The 16,607-nt window shown below is 42.0% G+C and overlaps 1 protein-coding gene across 5 annotated transcripts in view; it reads right to left on the reverse strand.

The window, feature by feature from the left end:
- Nucleotides 1-16,607, reverse strand: part of LOC106579975 (phosphatidylinositol 4-phosphate 5-kinase-like protein 1) — a 41,466-nt gene that overhangs the window by 8,012 nt on the left and 16,847 nt on the right. Inside the window, exon 1 of one of the 5 annotated variants that reach the window (XM_045703031.1) lies at nucleotides 6,515-6,714. The exons of the other annotated variants lie outside the window; for them this stretch is intronic. The gene's annotated coding sequence lies outside the window, so the exon portion shown is untranslated. Of the gene's footprint in view, nucleotides 1-6,514; nucleotides 6,715-16,607 lie in introns of those variants that run through there. 5 annotated transcript variants of the gene reach the window in all.

The following is a 16,607-nucleotide window of genomic DNA, read 5'->3' on the forward strand; positions in this document are numbered from 1 at the left end:
ACATAATGGGTTGGCGTATCGCTGCAGAATGCTATGGTAGCCATGCTGGTTAAGTGTGCCTCGAATTCTAAATAAATAACTGACAGTGTCACCAGCCAAGCACCATCACACCTCGTCCTCCATGCTTCACGGTGGGAACCACACATGCGTAGATCATCTGTTCACCTACTCTGCGTCTCACAAAGCCACAGCGGTTGGAACCAAAAATCTGAAATTTGGACTCATCAGACCAAAGGACCGATTTCCACCGGTCTAATGTCCATTGCTTGTGTTTCTTGGCCCAAGCAAGTCTCTTCTTCTTATTGGTGTCCTTTAGTAGTGGTTTCTTTGCAGCAATTCGACCATGAAGGCCTGATTCACGCAGTCTCCTCTGAACAGTTGATTTTGAGATGTGTCTGTTACTTGAACTCTATGAAGCATTTATTTGGGCTGCAATCTGAGGTGCAGTTAACTCTAATGAACTTATCCTCTGCAGCAGCGGTCACTCTGGGTCTTCCTTTCCTGTGGCGGTCCTCATGAGAGCCAGTTTCATCATAGCACTTGATGGTTTTTGCGACTGCACTTGAAGAAACTTTCAAAGTTCTTGGAATTTTCCGGATTGACTGACCTTCATGGATTAAAGTAATGATGGACTGTTGTTTCTCTTTGCTTATTTGTGCTGTTCTTGCCATAATATGGACTTGGTCTTTTACCAAATAGGTCCATTTCTGTATACCACCCCTACCTTGTCACAACACATCTGACTGGCTCAAACGCATTAAGGAAAGAAATTCTACAAATTAACTTTTAACAAGGCACACAACTTAATTTAAATGCATTCCAGGTGACTACATCATGAAGCTGGTTGAGAGAATGCCAAGAGTGTGCAAAGCGGTCATCACTTTAGTTTATTTAGTAAATATTTTCTTAACTCTATTTTCTTAAAACTGCATTGTTGGTTAAGGGCTTGTAAGTAAGCATTTGACGTTAAGGTCTACACCTGTTGTATTCGGCCCATGTGACAAATAACATTTGATTTGATATGATGATCTAGACGGGAATTTATGAGGCCCAGTAAAGGTGATGGATCATATATTGTCATTATTGCCGCCTCCAGTTTCTTCTACAGCTTAGGTTGTATACCCAGTGGGTAGGACGGGGTGGCAATGAGGGACTGGAGAAAGGACCCCAGGACTGCTCCTGTCAGTGGGATGAGGCCCAGCTGGGGAGATGTGAGGAATGCAGTGATCTAAAAAGGGCAGGCCTGCTAATGTCAGCCGAGTTGACATGCCCCGGGTCAAGAGAGGCCACCTCAGCTGTAAGGCCTGAGGGAGACCCAAGGTCACAGGCCCATAGGCAGGTTAGTAAATACCTCAGGCTCTATAGATACCATGAACAGTGTGTGACGAACATACTGGAAATGGACCCAGGCTCATGTGTGGATGGGAGGTCATGTCCAAAGTTATGACTCGGGTAGTGGCTCATGTGTAAAATGGCCCTGCGGCACTATAACAGAGGTGGGGGTCGATAGAGAGATTAATGAAACCTTGCCTTGGTTATGGAAGAGGCCTGTTACACTGTACATATTAGGTGTGAACGACCCCCTGGAGAGGTGGGAATAGAAATGTGGGTACAGTCCCAACCAACCCCCGGGGATTTGGAGTGGGTGAATTGAACTCACTTTGCGGAACTGGATAAGTGTGTGAGTAAGGCAAGGACTTCACCTTGGATGTAGACAGGAATTCCTGGGGAACTTCTAGGTGCTCTTTGCACCAGGTGGAGCCTGGGAGAAGGGTATAATTGCACAAGGCTACGAGGATCGGGCACGGTGCGCTGAAATCGTATACCCAGGTGTTTGCCATTGATAAGGCTTGTGTATGGTGTGGTCTGCAAACCAGGGAGGTGCTGAACTATGTGAAACCATGCCTGAATAAACTGGATTGGAGAAACAATTACTGAATAGATAGATACCAGTATCTGGCCATGGTTTATTCAGCAGGAGACACATAGGACACCCAAGTGATTAAGGTACCCTATGCTCTGAGTGTAGGACCATCCCCCTGAGTGTTAACTAAGGAGAAGGATGTGACCGTTATAGCATGAGCCAGGGTCAAGCTGGATTGTTTCAGACTAAAGGACGTTAGAGGGAGAAAAAAAAAGGGCACCCGAGGAAACCAGGTGGAAGAGGTTAGCCGGTGGAGGTAGGGTTTGAATTGTAATAAGGAAACTTTCAAGCCGCGGCTATGTGAGTGGAGGTCTGATTGGTCAGACGTTCACACAGGAATGGATGAATGAGTGGCTGAATAGCTGGGGCTGGGAGGTTAGGCGAAAATTGAGATATAAGCACCCGGCTTTACACGTTGCAAACCCCCGCTCTATGGCCACCGAGTTCACCAGTGGAGACAGGAACTATGTGACGGTAGGGTGTTGGAAAGGCTGGACTGGGTTGGTTCTAACAGGATTTATACTAATGCCACCTGTGAAGAAGCGAGGGCCTGCACTGTATCGTTAGAGATATGGGGGCACGTCGTAGTAGAGGGTTTTACTAGGATGACCTATTTTACTAGGTTGGCAGATTTGGTTGGGAGCGTCCTGGAGGTACCCCTGTGGTTGGTTTATGGTTTACCTATTGGAGAGAATCCCATTGAAACCAGGTAGGGACAAGTACTATAAATGGGGGGCCTTAATTGCTTGGCAAGCTATGGATGCTGGGGTGGAGTTGTATGGTGCCCTGAGGCCAGTATTGTGGGTACTAGAGGCATTTAGATGTTTTTATTTAACCTTTATTTAACTAGGCAAGTCAGTTAAGAACATATTCATATTTACAATGACAGCCTACCAAAAGGCAAAAGACCTCCTGCGGGGGTAGGGGTGCACTTAGGACTATACCTGGTGGTGTGTGTGTGTGAATATGAGCAACAAGAATGTGCAGCAACAGGGCATAATAGGAACGTCACGCAAGGATGGAATATGCTGTGGAGAGGAGCCTACCTCCCGGTGCCTGAGGCAGGGGCGGAAATCCCGGAGGGACGGGGGGGACACGACCCCCCCATCCTGGGAAAAATATGATTTGTCCCCCCCAATATATCACTGAAACATAACTATGTAATTTAAATAATATTAATAATACACAATGAAAGCAATTGTGCTGATTATAGACACTTAATAGCTCGTTTTTAAGTTTCAAAAGATTGCGACCCACCCTTTGCCTCACAATGGTTTGATCCACTGCCAGTTCCTTAGCTTGCTAGGTAACAGAGAGGTCGTATCTACTGTCTGAAAGGCACTCAATGCACGTAACTGACGTGAGGTTAATCCAGTCAATCGCGCACACACACTAGCTGAATATGCAGAGCTAGCGCGCAAATATTAACTATTAAGCTAGCTAGTACCTATTCCATTTATGTGGCGTCGTCAAAGATGGAATCAGCATGCAGATGATGTAAGTTAGTGCTTCAAAGTCCCTGTGATAAGGTTAGCGATAAACTGAAATCCAAACTGAACAGAACTGCACTCTCTTCTACCATTGTCTTAAATATATTTAATGGTCTCGTTGCAAAAGCTAAATTGTCGCAAGGGAACTTTTATTTATTTATTTTATTTCACCTTTATTTAAGCCGGGTAGCAAAGATTATAGCAAACACCAATGAAACTGAATTGGTGCTCGCTAGCTTTGCAAATTCAGCAATTGTTGGAAGCCAGCCAATATGAAACAAACTATTAAAATTACAAAAGGTTGCAGCATATGTTGTGTAAATGGTGAACTCATACAGCTGTCAACTCTTGTCATTTTAATCCGTTTCACATTTGCTAGCTACCTTTTAGATCGAAGCCCAAATAGAATGATTGAAGATGATAGAAGCCCATCTCCTACTGTAAATAACCTACACACTGTGTGTGTAGCCAGCCAGCCAGCCAGGTAGAAAAATGGCAGAAAAATAAAAGACGGACATCAGAGTATTTTTCAATACACCAAAACGCATAGTAAGAACCCTAGTAGCCTAATATCTCAAAGACTAGTTGATAAAATGTTCATAAGAAAGAAATGAAATTCTAATGGTAATGTTTCACAATGATGTCATTAGGCAGAGCAGGCAACAGATGGCACACAGACAGCAGAGTTGGGGACAGATATGCAGGGACAGACTGGCAGAGACAGGGAGTCTCAGGTAAGTTTGTTGAGTCTTTGTTTGGCAACATTATGAAAGGTTCTCAATTTTTTTTACTTGTAAAATAGGAACATAATTGGGAAATGCCATGGATACCCCCACTCTCAATTTAAACTGGTGACTGAACTAAGATTTGTTAAAGGCAATGGTATTGCTGTTGTGATTAGTTGTGTAGTTTTGGGTACCGGTAGTTAGGAGTACGGCAAACACCTTATTTCTTTGGTTCCTCAATATACATTTACCATATTACAATGTAGGCTATGTGTTACAGCACTACTTTTGGTGTCCCCCTCAGGAATTGCTCTTGAGAAAATTTCATGTAATTGTCCCCTCCAAAGTTGATATCAGATTTTCGCCCCTGGCCTGAGGGAGCTCGAGGGGTAAGGTTGGGATATATTCATGAGGGGATCGTGCAGTCATGGGGAAGTCCAGGTCGGGCAGAATCCGTACCATTCACTTGGCGGATGGAAAGGTTTTCTACCAGGAGAGAGAGTTAATCCATGGAGCGGGTGTCGGGACCTGGGGGTTGGATGTAGGTCTCCCTCCTGCCTTCGATACAGCTAATTCTGTGTCGAAGGGAACATGAGGCTAAAAAGACTTGAACTTGTTGTGAAAAGAAGAAAAACAGGAAGGACAAGGCTTACTGTTGTCGTCAGCAACTTTGCCAACGAGACCAGCATCAGCCGAGCCAAAGGTAGAGCCGGGGGAATTACCAGAATGGGAGGCAGAGGGAAGTGTGATGAAACATGAACTTCCACAAACCCCTTCTTTGACGTCCTTCTGGTAGATGACAAGCAACAAGGGCTGGGAGTTTGGGGAGGGGGAGTCCAGTATGGATCAGATGTAACCGGTTTTAAGGGAGTAAATGAATAAGGGGAAATTATAGTATTGTATGAATCTGATGTAACCAGTTTTGAAGGAGGAGTTGTGTAGGGAGAATATGACAGTATGTAAGTCATGGTTTAAGGCAGTGGTCACCAACCGGTCGATAGCCAAGGCATTCCTAGTCGATTGCCAAACATTTCTGTAAAAAAACAACGATAAGCCTTGTGTTGCCGGTAGGTGCACCCGATTCAAATGCCTTGCGCATGGGATAGGGGCCGTGTTCCCATTTTCAACCATTTCATATGTCTGAAGGTACAACTGCCTTCCCAGCAGGGCCGGGGGGAGGAAATCAAGTGCACTATAGGCCTACCACTGGCCAATCAGATGACTCATATTACCGTGTCTGCAGTAACGCAGCAGGCATAAAAGAAAGCTTCAGCAAAGTTGACACTGTGAGGTTTTAAAACCATGACTAGAGAAACTGTCAACGAAAACAGCAAAGAGCTGCTGTTTTTATGAGTGAGTTCATGTTTAAGTTTTTACACAGCACTGTCAACACTTTCTATTCAATACTTTTATAAGCCATAAAATGTGCGTTCTCCTTACTTCCACTCACGCTAGAATCAGCACTGCAGCTTCAATGAATGAGTAGGAAAGTGGATCCATAGGCTTGCGTTGGTATTATTAACGGCTTGGGTATTTTTTTATATCTAGGAATATTTCACTTTCTCTGGTCATAGGCGTAACAACATGAATTTGTGCATGAGGTAGAAATAATGCAGTGTGACTCGAGTTTCGCCAGCAGCTGGAAGCCAGTGTCCGTTTTTGGTCAGTGTCAGCGGAGGAAAGGGAGAGCAGAGGGACATTGAGAGGTGGAACCAGTCTGCTGCTCTCTCCCTCCACTGAGACTGACCATCAGATGCAGGCTCCATCAGCCCAGTAAAATTAAAATGTAAAAAGCGAATTATTCAAATATATCCTCACTCAGCTGTGCCTCACAAGTAATACAACAACTGATCTATTACCGGTGTGATCATATAGCCTACCTCAAATGTTGATCATTTTTTTATGGTCTGAGAAGAACAACAATGCATTGGGAGGGGAATTCAAGCAAAGTCAATATGCTGTGATAATGTTTTGGGCCTATAGCCTACTACACAAACATCATTACTACAGTACTGTTTTTAATAGGTTCATGTTTTAGTTCATATATAAAAAAATGAGAGACAGGATATTTTTGGGGATAATTAGAGTCATTGGAAAGGGCTTTCCTTTAATGGATTTTCCCGACTGGGGCCACTGACCCGAAATAGAGCCGAGTCTCCTCTTTCTTGCTACCGATGGGGTCCATGCCTTGTGTGTGTATAGAAATGTCTATACCTCTTCGTAATGGTGACTATACCTCTTTGTCTTGTGGGACACTAGGTCCCATTACGGTGAGTAACTCCAGGTCCACAACTGAAGGGTTTGTGACGCGCACGCGTGGGTGTAAAACGAATATTTATTTAATGTAAATTGCCGAGCTGAGAAAGTATACTCACCACTCGAATTCTCCTTGTCTTATAATTCCCAGGAGAGCCTGATGAACTATGGGTCACCCAACCCCTGATCTAGACGTCTGGCTGAGTGGTTTTTAATAAAGGTTACTACCACCCCAGCAGTCGGCAGCCGAGTTGGAAGCCGGTGCCGCGGTTGGTATCAGCAGGTCTCTAGGGTCGGGACTGGGCTGGAACGGCAACACCCGTAGGTAATAAATCTGAAGTAGAGTTTCATCTCAAGGAGAGGCTTGAGTCGGGCAAGACAGTGGCGAAGATATTGCCGTGTCTCTCTCCAGAATGCGCTGAGGTGTCTCACACCAATTCTTGCGCATGCATTGTTTTATTGTGATAAATGTTTGCCCTTTGTTTATTTTGATCATTTCCCTATTGCATATGTCACTAGTAAAACATTTACCATTAATTTGGTTACATTCATTTCTGTTAATGCATGGATTAATTAGGTCATTTACCGTTCTAATTCTCAGAGTGGAAACATTGTTTGCAGAGTTCACAACCTGCTACTCTTTCTTGTGGGAAACAATTTGTGATTTATTTCATACCATCATTTACGAGCTTTTTCAATTTTGTCATTGTATTTTGTTTGGAGCGCTCCACGTGAGCAATGAGCATGTGTCTGGTTTCTCTGTCCTCGAAATGTGACGGGAGCTCGCGCACCTGAGCAGGCATAGAAGTAGGCTAACTTGCCTGCTGTGCGCAAAAGTAGGAAAGTGCCCATTTGGGGATGTCTGATTTAAGATTGTCTTAACTCACCACCACTAATCAGCGGAGCTTCTCATTATTTGTTTATACCTCACACAGTAAGTCAAGTCTTTTTTTATTACATCCTTTGTGAATGATAATAGTTCCTCACATTATCTGAACAATCCTGATTATCACCAGGCCTCGTTGTGAAAGAGCAAAATGTCATGCTCTTGGGATACTATATATCCAGTGGAAACGTCATAAAATACCTGAACACATTTCCCTTTGCACAAAAACAGCTGTGTCTGTCCCGAGCTCACAGGTGCAGGAAACTCTGGGGGCCCGGAATAGGCTAGTTGATACAATGTGGTAAGTTTGCTAGTGACAGCTTCCGGCCAGACCTTCATATATACAGTCATTGGGTGGACACGGTTGATTGATTTGATACAATGTTGCACTTCACTAGCGATAGCTCAAATCATGACAAATAGAAAGGGAGGCGGGCAGATGGAGTAGAGAGATGAATGCAATTGAAAGAATCAGCATTTTCATCAGGATATATATATATATTTTTGTCGGCTTGATGTATTTTTACTTAGTTGACAATGGAAGTTATAGGCCTACTGCTACATTGGCCTATATAGGGTATCTCTTAGTTCCATGCACTAATTTATTTAGCCGACAATGGCTTACAGTGAATCAATGTGTCCATGGAATTTTTACTTTTAGATTTTTATCATTTTAACATCCAATTTGTGTTATTAACCACATGACAATAATTGTTATTATTGAAATTAAACTGTTCCACGAAAATGTGCAGATGAAAATCAAAACTGGCACGCAGATCGGTAGTTAAATGGTTGGATAAATTGTAAGCTTCCCCAAACTTCAAACTCAAACTTGAAACTCACTTGAAACTCACGCGTTGTGAACAGAGTTGTGAACAGAGTGCACATTTATTTGTACTACATAATTACAAAGGGTGTGTCTGTGTGTGTGTGAGAGAGAGAGAGATAAAGAAAGTGGTGTTGTAACCAGGGGCGAAAATCTGATATCAACTTTGGAGGGGACAATTACATGAAATTTTCTCAAGAGCAATTCCTGAGGGGGACACCAAAAGTAGTGCTGTAACGCATAGCCTACATTGTAATATGGTAAATGTATATTGAGGAACCAAAGAAATAAGGTGTTTGCCGTACTCCTAACTACCGGTACCCAAAACTACACAACAGCAATACCATTGCCTTTAACAAATCTTAGTTCAGTCACCAGTTTAAGTTGAGAGTGGGGGTATCCATGGCATTTTCCAATTATGTTCCTATTTTACAAGTCAAAAAAATTTAGAACCTTTCATAATGTTGCCAAACAAAGACTCAACAAACTTACCTGAGACTCCCTGTCTCTGCCAGTCTGTCCCTGCATATCTGTCCCCAACTCTGCTGTCTGTGTGCCATCTGTTGCCTGCTCTGCCTAATGACATCATTGTGAAACATTTCCATTAGAATTTTATTTCTTTCTTATGAACATTTTATCAACTAGTCTTTGAGATATTAGGCTACTAGGGTTCTTACTATGCGTTTTGGTGTACTGAAAAATACTCTGATGTCTGTCTTTTATTTTTCTGCCATTTTTCTACCTGGCTGGCTGGCTAACACACACACACACACACACACAGTGTGTAGGTTATTTACAGTAGGAGATGGGCTTCTATCATCTTATCTTTTATCATTCTATTTGGGCTTCGATCTAAAAGGTAGCTAGCAAATGTGAAACGGATTAAAATGACAAGAGTTGACAGCTGTATGAGTTCACCATTTACACAACATATGCTGCAACCTTTTGTAATTGTAATAGTTTGTTTCATATTGGCTGGCTTCCAACAATAGCTGAATTTGCAAAGCTAGCGAGCACCAATTCAGTTTCAGTGGTGTTTGCTATAATCTTTGCTACCCGGGTTAAATAAAGGTGAAATTAAATAAATAAAAGTTCACTTGCGACAATTTAGCTTTTGCAACGAGACCATTAAATATATTTAAGACAATGGTAGAAGAGAGTGTAGTTCTGTTTAGTTTGGACTCCAGTTTATCGCTAACCTTATCACAGGGACTTTGAAGCACTAACTTACATCATCTGCATGCTGATTCCATCTTTGACGACGCCACATAAATGGAATAGGTACTAGCTAGCTTAATAGTTAATATTTGCGCGCTAGCTCTGCATATTCAGCTAGTGTGTGTGCGCGATTGACTGGATTAACCTCACGCCAGTTACTTGCATTGAGTGCCTTTCAGACAGTAGATACGACCTCTCTGTTACCTAGCAAGCTAAGGAACTGGCAGTGGATCAAACCATTGTGAGGCAAAGAGTGGGGGGGTTGCAATCTTTTGAAACTTAAAAACGCGCTATTAAGTGTCTATAATCAGCACAATTGCTTTCATTGCGTATTATTAATATTATTTAAATTACATAGTTATGTTTCAGTGATATATTGGGGGGGACAAATCATATTTTTCCCAGGATGGGGGGGTCGTGTCCCCACCGTCCCCCCCCGGGATTTCCGCCCCTGGTTGTAACTAAGATTGTATCTATTAAAACTGAGCACAAATGGACAGCTATGCGAGCCATCATTCACCAGTGGGTGGAAAGCGCCACTCACTGGGCCGCGGCCAGAACTGTGTCGCTTGGTAGACTAGTAGTTCGGTACGCATACGTGTTTGACATGGGCAGGAGCAGGCCTTCGAACCAAGGGCGAGAGAATGCCATGTTCCTTTATTTGATATTGTTCCCATTATCTTTTCGCCAAGTTTAGAATGGTAAACTAATAGAAAATAGAAGTAGAAGATTATTGCTCCAGATCACTTGATCTCCACCACAAGGGGGAGAGAATAGACGAGGCAGAGAGAGAGAGAGAGAGAGAGAGAGAGAGAGACCCGACTTAACTCAAACTAAACTGTCTATCATACAGCAGAGTGTACGGGAGAGCTCTCCATGCAGAATTGGGACAATACAGTGCCTTCGGAAAGTATTCAAACCTTGACTTTTTCCACATTTTGCTACGTTAGCCTTATTCTAAAATTGATTAAATAAAACAATTTCCTCAGCAATCTACACACAATACCCCATAATGACAAAGCAAAAAAAACTGGTTTAGACATTTTTGCAAATGTATTAAAAACCAAAAAACAGAAATACCTTATTTACATAAGTATTCAGACCCTTTGCTGACACTTTACTGTTTCTATTGATCATCCTTGATCAACTTGGAGTCCACCTGTGGTCAATTCAATTAATTGGACATGATTTGGAAAGGCACACACCTGTCTATATAAGGTCCCACAAGTGATAGTACATGTCAGAGCAAAAACCAAGCCATGAGGTCGAAGGAATTGTCTGTAGAGCTCTGAGACAGGATTGTGTCAAGGCACAGATCTGGCTTCCATCATTTTTAAATGGAAGATGTTTGGAACCACCAATACTCTTCCTAGAGCTGGCCATCCGGGCCAAACTGAGCAATCGGGGGAGAAGAACCTTGGTCAGGGAGGTGACCAAGAACCCGATGGTCACTCTGACAGAGCTCTAGAGTTCCTCTGTGGAGATGGGAGAACCTTCCAGAAGGACAACCATCTCTTCAGCACTCCACCAATCAGGCCTTTATGGTAGAATGGCCAGACCGAAGCCACTCCTCAGTAAAAGGCACATGACAGCCCGCTTGGAGTTTGCCAAAAGGCACCTAAAGATTCTCAGTGTCACGCGTGTGTGTAGGAACAGACCAAGGCGCAGCGTGCGTATCGTTCCACATCTTTATTATATTGTGAAACTTAGCCAAACAAACAATAAACTATAAACAAACAACAAACCGTGACGACAGAGGTGCAACATGCACTAACTCAAAATAATCTCCCACAAACACAGGTGGGAAAAACAACACCTTAAATATGATCCCCAATTAGAGACAACAATGACCAGCTGCCTCTAATTGGGAATCATACAAAAACCCCAACATAGAAAAAAGAAACTAGATAAACTCCCCAGTCACGCCCTGACCTACTCTACCATAGAAAATAAGAGCACGCAATGATCAGGACATGACACTCAGACCATGAGAAACAAGATTCTCTGGTCTGATGAAACCAAGATTGAACTCTTTGGCCTGAATGCCAAGCGTCACATCTGGAGGAAACCTGGCACCATCCCTACGGTGAAGCATGGTGGTGGCAGCATCATGCTGTGGGGATGTTTTTCAGTGGCAGGGACTGGGAGACTAGTCAGGATCAAGGCAAAGATGAACAGAGCAAAGTACAGAGAGATCCTTGATGAAAACTTGCTCCAGAGCACTTAGGACCTCGGACTTCTAACAGGACAATGACCCTAAGCAGACAGCCAAGACAACACAGGAGTGGCTTCAGGACAAGTTTCTGAATGCCACACCAGCCAGGGCCCAGACTTGAACCCAATCGAACATCTCTGAAGAGACCTGAAAATAGCTGTGTAGCTACGCTCCCCATCCAACCTGACAGAGCTTGAGAGGATCTGCAGAGAAGAATAGGAGAAACTCCCCAAATACAGGTGTGCCAAGCTTGTAGCGTCATACCCAAGAAGACTCGAGGTTGTAATTGCTGCCAAAGGTGCTTCAAAGTACTGAGTAAAGGGTCTGAATACTTATGTAAATATTATATTTAATTAATTAATTTTTTATAAATTAGCAAAAATGTCAAATCAAGTTTTTGCTTTGTCATTATGGGGTAGTGTGTGTATATTGATGAGGGGGGAAAAAAACTGTTTTATCAATTTTAGAATAAGGCTGTAACCTAACAAAATGTGTAAAAAGTCAAGGGGTCTGCATAATTTCCGAAGGCACTGTATATAAATACCCCATGTTTTTTCTCTCACCTACCCCAATCCCATTATCATTTATATCAATAATGCAATGGAAAAAATGGTTTAATCGTTTGTTTATTGCTACTACACATTATTTGCAGTTTTAACGTCTCACCACCCCGAGTGGCGCAGCGGTCAAAGGCACTGCATCTCAGTGCTAGAGGTGTCACTACAGACCCTGGTTCAATTCCAGGCTGTATCACAACCGGCCGGGATTGGCCCATAGGGCGGTGCACAATTGGCCTAGCGTCGTCCGGATTAGCGTTTGACTGGGGTAGGCTATCATTGTAAATGAGAATTTAAATAAAAACTACCAGATGGTCCTGTAGCACTGCCAGCATCCCTACTTCCTGTGGCTATCACAGCTATCATGGGTTGCTAATATGACTACAATAATACCTTTGGCTGCTAGACAATGAAATAAAGTTGATTTGAAAACCAATAGAACAGGAGGGCAATATGAGGCAGTCTTTATAAAATAATTGCCTCCACATTTCTATGGTGGGATTTTGGCTATAGGGTACTTTGAAGCAAGCTTAGACATGCTTCATAATATGGTTTCAAACAATTAAGTAACAGGAAAAATATAGCGATACTAATAGCCCTAACCATCTTCTGGGAGTTCTTTTTGAGAAAGCCTTTTCTTGTCAATTAAATGGTAATGCTACAAAGTAGCCTATGCCTACCTGGAAGACGGATATCATGATTATTTGCATCAATCCAGTGGCCAATTGTTTTGCAAACTCCACCTCATGTGCACTGCAGAAACACAACTAACCAAACAACAGTGCCTGCACAGTTGAATTAAAGGGTAACTACACTCAAAATCTACATTTCTTAGATTTTTCCCAGATCTCAAAAGTGGTCTCTTGATGTGTTTAAGTATTGTTGTGGACTTAGAACATCCCATTTTGATGTTAAGAAAGTGTGATTTTGATGGCGAAAACCAGAATATACAGTGGGGGAAAAAAGTATTTGATCCCCTGCTGATTTTGTACGTTTTCCCACTGACAAAGAAAGGATCAGTCTATAATTTTAATGGCAGGTTTATTTGAACAGTGAGAGACAGAATAACAACAAAAATATCCAGAAAAACGCATGTCAAAAATGTTATAAATTGCTTTGCATTTTAATGAGGGAAATAAGTATTTGACCCCCTCTCAATCAGAAAGATTTCTGGCTCCCAGGTGTCTTTTATACAGGTAACGAGCTGAGATTAGGAGCACACTCTTAAAGGGAGTGCTGCTAACCGCAGCTTGTTACCTGTAAAAAAGACACCTGTCCACAGAAGCAATCAATCAATCAGATTCCAAACACTCCACCATGGCCAAGACCAAAGAGCTCTCCAAGTATGTCAGGGACAAGATTGTAGACCTACACAAGGCTGGAATGGGCTACAAGACCATCGCCAAGCAGCTTGGTGAAAAGGTGACAACATTTGGTGCGATTATTCGCAAATGGAAGAAACACAAAAGAACTGTCAATATCCCTCGGCCTGGGGCTCCATGCAAGATCTCACCTCGTGGAGTTGCAATGATCATGAGAACGGTGAGGAATCAGCCCAGAACTACACGGGAGGATCTTGTCAAGGATCTCAAGGCAGCTGGGACCATAGTCACCAAGAAAACAATTGGTTACACACTACGCCATGAAGGACTGAAATCCTGCAGCGCCCGCAAGGTCCCCCTGCTCAAGAATACATATACATGCCCGTCTGAAGTTTGCCAATGAACATCTGAATGACTCAGAGGACAACTGGTGAAAGTGTTGTGGTCAGATGAGACCAAAATGGAGCTCTTTGAGATCAACTCAACTCGTCGTGTTTGGAGGAGGAGGAATGCTGCCTATGACCCCAAGAACACCATCTCCACCGTCAAACATGGAGGTGGAAACATTATGCTTTAGGGGTGTTTTTCTGCTAAGGGGACAGGACTTCACCGCATCAAAGGGACGATGGATGGGGTCATGTACCGTCAAATCTTGGGTGAGAACCTTCTTCCCTCAGCCAGGGCATTGAAAATGGGTCGTGGATGAGTATTCCAGCATGACAATGACCCAAAACACACGGCCAAGGCAACAAAGGAGTGGCTCAAGAAGAAGCACATTAAGGTCCAGGAGTGGCCTAGCCAGTATCCAGACCTTAATCCCATAGAAAATCTGTGGAGGGAGCTGAAGGTTCGAGTTGTCAAATGTCAGCCTCGAAACCTTAATGACTTGGAGAAGATCTGCAAAGAGGAGTGGGACAAAATAACTCCTGAGATGTGTGCAAACCTGCTGGCCAACTACAAGAAACGTCTGACCTCTGTGATTGCCAACAAGGGTTTTGCCACCAAGTACTAAGTCATGTTTTGCAGAGGGGTCAAATACTTATTTCCCTCATTAAAATACAAATCATTTTATAACATTTTTGACATGCGTTTTTCAGGATTTTTTTGTTGTTATTCTGTCTCTCACTGTTCAAATAAACCTACCATTAAAATTATAGACTGATCATTTCTTTTTCAGTGGGCAAACGTACAAAATCAGCAGGGGATCAAATACTCCCCCCCCACTGTGATATATATATATATATATATATATATATATATATATATATATATATATATATATATTTAGCTAGCTGGTTTGCTATTGCAAGCTAATTTGTCCTGGGTTATAAACTTCAGGTTATTATTTTACCTGAATTGCACAAGGTCCTCTACTCCAACAATTAATCCACAGATAAAAGGTTAAACTGAGTTTGTTTCTAGTAATCTCTCCTCCTTCAGAATTCTTCTTTGGACTTTATATGTCACCCAGTAAAATACTACTTGAGTAAAAGTCTAAAAGTATTTGGTTTTAAATATACTTAAGTATCAAAGTAAATGTAATTGATAAAATGTACTTAAGTATCAAAAGTAAAAGTATAAATAATTTCAAATTCTGTATATTAAGCAAACCAGATGGCACCATTTTCTTGTTTATTTTTTATTTACAGATAGCCAGGGGCACACTCAAACACTCAGACACAATTTACAAACAAAGCATTTGTGTTTAGAGAGTCCTCCAGATCAGAGGCAGTAGATGACCAGGGATGTTCTCGACAAGTGCGTGAATTGGACCATTTTCCTGTCCTGCTAAGCTTTCAAAATGTAACAAGTACTTTTAGGTGTCAGGGATAATGTATGGAGTAAAAAGTACAGTATTTTCTTTAGGAATGTAGTGAAGTAAAAGTTGTCAAAAATAAAAATAGTAAAGTACAATTACCAAAAAAACGACTAAAGTAGTACTTTAAAGTATTTTTACTTAAATACTTTACACCACTGATCAATTGAGAACATTTCTACACTACCACGTAGGGCTGCACGATATGGGCAAATAATCTATCTTATTTTTAACTAATGATTTGACCTGTGAATTAGAGCAAAACTGTTGGAATGATGGAAATATAATGACTATTCTAATTCTATAGTTAGAATATAATAGTGAGCACTTTGAATACAGTGTTGTTTGAGATGACAACGAATTAAAATGCCAGGGAGTTATTGTGACAGGGTAGGAACTAAAGTATTGTTAGGTGTTTCCTAGGGGACCCTATAAGCTTTGGCTACTTCATGTAGCTAACATATTCTTGCTTTGCATTTTCCTTTGATTTAGAAGATACTGTTGCACAAACAAGATGCTGATTTAGGTCTACACCATCACTGGTATTATCAGGCTGCATTAGCTAGCTACGTTTGCGCTTACCCAGTACATTTATTAGCTAGCTAGCTTTAGCATTAGCGGCTAACAACTAGCATCTCTCAAGATTTAGGGCAACTTGCTAAGAAAAAACAAACTAGCTGTTTGCTGATGTAAGAAACACAAACTAATAGTGTCATTATAGAACGTTAGTGGATTTATATTAAGAAGCAAAGTGAAAACAGCATTGTTATCAACATTGTTGCATGTGCTGTATTGACCATGCAAACCGAACGAAAGGGTCTCAGTTGAGGAACATCAAATGCGGTCTTTGAGTGACAGGGGGCGTGGCTAGGTCTGCGTGGAAAGTGGCGCGGAGATAGATGAATCAAGTAGCGAAGTAAACTTAAACAATTGACATTACACATGTCGTATCACATTTAACAAACCAAACATTCAAATACCGATATAGATGGTAAAGTAAAAAACCCAAACCGGTCCCTGCGTCAATAGCGGTATATAATAAAATACGGTATACTGGTGAGGGAGGATGATTCGTTTTCATGAGCATGGCCTTATTTCAATTACAGCATATTGGATGACTTATTATTATTCCATTCACCCAGTTCAATGTAACAGCGATAGGTTTAGGCTACTACATGATACTCAAATGTTCCTTTTATCCATCATGAGGTTGCTACAACCTAGCCTCTGAATAAAAGTTTACAACATCGGTGCACACAGGTCGAGAGACAAATTTGAGGTGAAAGACAACGACATTCAGTTCGGTTTTGCACTCTTGCCTGCATCTAGCTGATATGGGGGGGGTCATTAGTCCAACAGTTGCAAACAGGAG

The sequence above is a fragment of the Salmo salar genome, chromosome ssa20 (genome assembly GCF_905237065.1).
Source record: "Salmo salar chromosome ssa20, Ssal_v3.1, whole genome shotgun sequence".
Classification (NCBI taxonomy): domain Eukaryota; kingdom Metazoa; phylum Chordata; class Actinopteri; order Salmoniformes; family Salmonidae; genus Salmo; species Salmo salar.